We start from the raw sequence: 4,060 nt of genomic DNA, 5'->3' as shown, positions 1-4,060 counted from the left end.
CTCTTACGTGTCTGCTTCAGCTCTTGTTTGAAGATAAGCAAAAGAATGCGTTATGGCCTCTGTTCAGACTAGAGAATCTTGTTTTCTTACTTTCTCTAGCTTTCATTTTGGTTCTTGTAACTGTTAGGAGGCCAATTAGTTAAAATACTGATCACTCCCCACCCCCAACCCCCAGACCCCTTTAGCAACGAAAAAATGAGTGTTTTACAGCCTAGTGGTTAGAGCCTGGCTTCTGCAGCCAGACTTCAGGGACCTACATGCCTATGCTGCCTTTACTCACTAATCAGCTGTGTGATGTTGCACCCCCATTTACTAGTGTGTAAAATGGGGTTAATTATGGTAGCTACCTTCAAGGGTTAAATGGGATGGATACAAGTTACCAAGGACAGTGCTCTACACTTAATAAGCACCCAACAAATGTTAGATATTCTTATTATACCTGTAAGTAGCACCATATAGTTAACTTTTGCTAGTTACCCTGAAGCACCTAGAAAGATTATGAAATTTCCCTCTGATTGGCTAGAGATCATTTTATTTTGTGCGGGTTTTATGGGTACCCTATAGGTAGAAACTGAACTGAACTGAAAGGTAGAAAGTCAATTAAAAAATAATTTGGACTTCTCCTCCCCCAACCCCTCACTCTACCACCAACTCTGGGTGTAACAGTTTACTTCTGTTAACCATTTTCAGGAAGGAAGTTTCTTTCCTACATTAGTATTATTTTTTGAACTGATTGTAATGTGTGCTTGTGTAGCCCTTTTTGTTGTAAAAGGGAGCAGATCAACCACCAGTGTATATCCATCTAGTTCAGTTCAGTCGCTCAGTCGTGTCCGACTCTTTGCGACCCCATGAATCGCAGCACACCAGGCCTCCCTGTCCATCACCAACCCCCAGAGTTTACACAAACTCTTGTCCATCGAGTCGGTGATGCCATCCATCCATCTCATCCTCTGTCGTCCCCTTCTCCTCCTGCCCCCAGTCCCTCCCAGCATCAGGGTCTTTTCGAATGAGTCAGCTCTTTGCGCGAGGTGGCCAAAGTACTGGAGTTTCAGCTTTTGCATCATTCTTTCCAGGGAACACCCAGGACTGATCTCCTTTAGGATGGACTGGTTGGATCTCCTTGTAGTCCAAGGGACTCTCAAGAATCTTCTCCAATACCACAGTTCAAAAGCATCAACTCTTCGGCACTCAGTTTTCTTCACAGTCCAACTCTCACATCCATACATGACCACTGGAAAAACCATAGCCTTGACTAGACGGACCTTTGTTAGCAAAGTAATGTCTCTGCTTTTCAATATGCTATCTAGGTTGGTCATAACTTTCCTTCCAAGGACCAAGTGTCTTTTAATTTCATGGCTGCAGTCACCATCTTCAGTGATTTTGGAGCCCAAAATAAAGTCTGACACTGTTTCCACTGTTTACCCATCTATTTGCCATGAAGTGATGGGACCAGATGCCATGATCTTAGTTTTCTGAATGTTGAGCTTTAAGCCAACTTTTTCACTCTCCTCTTTCACTTTCATCAAGAGGCTCTTTAGTTCTTCTTCACTTTCTGCCATAAGGGTGGTATCATCTGCATATCTGAGGTTATTGATATTTCTCCTGGCAATCTTGATTCCAGCTTGTGCTTCTTCCAGCCCAGCGTTTCTCATGATGTACTCTGCATATAAGTTAAATAAGCAGGGTGACAATATACAGCCTTGATGTACTCCTTTTCCTATTTGGAACTAGTCTGTTGTTCCATGGCCAGTTCTAACTGTTGCTTCCTGACCTGCATATAGGTTTCTCAAGAGGCAGGTCAGTATTCCCATCTCTTTCAGAATTTTCCACAGTTTATTGTGATTCACAGTCAAAGGCTTTGGCATAGTCAATAAAACAGAAATAGATGTTTTTCTGGAACTCTCTTGCTTTTTCGATGATCTAGCAGGTGTTGGCAATTTGATCTCTGGTTCCTCTGCCTTTTCTAAAACCAGCTTGAACATCTGGAGGTTCACAGTTCACATACTGGTGAAGCCTGGCTTGGAGAATTTTGAGCATTACTAGCGTGTGAGATGAGTGCAATTGTGCAGTAGTTTGAGCATTCTTTCGCATTGCCTTTCTTTGGGAGTGGAATGATAACTGACCTTTTCCAGTCCTGTGGCCACTGCCGAGTTTTCCACATTTGCTGGCATATTGAGTGCAGCACTTTCACAGCATCATCTTTTAGGATTTGAAATAGCTCCACTGGAATTCCATCACCTCCACTAGCTTTGTTCGTAGTGATGCTTTCTAAGGCCCACTTGACTTCACATTCCAGGATATCTGGCTCTAGGTCAGTGATCACACCATCATGATTATCTGGGTCGTGAAGATCCTTTTTGTACAGTTCTGTGTATTCTTGCCACCTCTTCTTAATATCTTCTGCTTCTGTTAGGTCCATACCATTTCTGTCCTTTATTCAGCCCATCTTTGCATGAAATGCTCCCTTGGTATCTCTAATTTTCTTGAAGAGATCTCTAGTCTTTCCCATTCTGTTGTTTTCCTCTATTTCTTTGCATTGATCGCTGAGGAAGGCTTTCATATCTCTCCTTGCTATTCTTTGGAACTCTGCATTCAGATGCTTATATCTTTTCTTCTTTGCTTTTCGCTTCTCTTTTTTCACAGCTATTTGTAAGGCCTCCTCAGACAGCCATTTTGCTTTTTACATTTCTTTTCCACGGGGATGCTCTTGATCCTTGTCTCCTGTACAATGTCACGAACCTCTGTCCATAGTTCATCAGGCACTCTATCAGATCTAGTCCTTTAAATCTATTTCTCATTTCCACTGTATAATCATAAAGGATTTGATTTAGGTCATACCTGAATGGTCTAGTGGTTTTCCCTACTTTCTTCAATTTAAGTCTGAATTTGGCAATAAGGAGTTCATGATCTGAGCCACAGTCAGCTAGCTCCCGGTCTTGTTTTTGCTGACTGTATAGATCTTCTCTATCTTTGGCTGCCAAGAATATAATCAATCTGATTTTGGTGTTGACCATCTGGAGAAGACTCTTGAGAGTCCCTTGGACTGCAAGGAGATCCAACCAGTCCACTGTGAAGGAGATCAGCCCTGGGATTTCTTTGGAAGGAATGATGCTAAAGCTAACTCCAGTACTTTGGCCACCTTATGCGAAGAGTTGACTCATTGGAAAAGACTCTGATGCTGGGAGGGGTTGGGGGCAGGAGGAGAAGGGGACGATAGAGGATGAGATGGCTGGATGGCATCACCTACTCAATGAACATGAGTTTGAGTGAACTCCGGGAGTTGGTGATGGACAGGGAGGCCTGGCGTGCTGTGATTCATGGGGTCGCAAAGAGTCGGACACGACTGAGTGACTGAACTGAACTGATCTGGTGATGTCCATGTGTAGAGTCTTCTCTTGTGTTGGTGGAAGAGGGTGTTTGCTATGACCAGTGTGTTTTCTTTGCAAAACTCTATTAGCCTTTGCCCTGCTTCATTCTGTACTCCAAGGCCAAGTTTGCCTGTTACTCCAGGTGTTTCTTGATTTCCTACTTTTGCATTCCATTCCCCTATAATGAAAAGGACATCTTTTTTGGGTGTTAGTTCTAAAAGGTTTTGTAGGTCTTTGTAGAACCATTCAACTTCAGCTTCTTCAGTGTTACTGGTTGGGGCATAGACTTGGATTACTGTAATATTGAATGGTTTGCCTTCGAAACAAACAGAGATAATTCTGTCATTTTTGAGATTGCATCCAAGTACTGCATTTCAGACTGTCTTGTTGACCATGATGGCTACTCCATTTCTTCTCAGGGATTCCTGCCCACAGTCGTAGATATCCATCTAGGTTGATTCCTCTTGGCATGAATACTAGAAAAATGACTTTTTCTTCTCATTTAATGTATTTTTGTGGCAGTATATCATTTTACATTTTAAATATTTTAAAATGTTTTTATTGTAAAAGCAGTATATGTTTAATATATAGACTTTGGTACACACAAGAATCTGTAGTTTTATCCATTCAGAGATGATTACAGACATTTTCATTTTCCTAATTCTTTGTGTATTTACATATGTTTACACACA

This window comes from Bos taurus, chromosome 18 (assembly GCF_002263795.3).
Source record: "Bos taurus isolate L1 Dominette 01449 registration number 42190680 breed Hereford chromosome 18, ARS-UCD2.0, whole genome shotgun sequence".
NCBI classification, from domain to species: Eukaryota; Metazoa; Chordata; class Mammalia; order Artiodactyla; family Bovidae; genus Bos; species Bos taurus.
The sequence above is the reverse complement of the archived record's forward strand: the minus strand, read 5'-3'. Positions refer to the sequence as shown.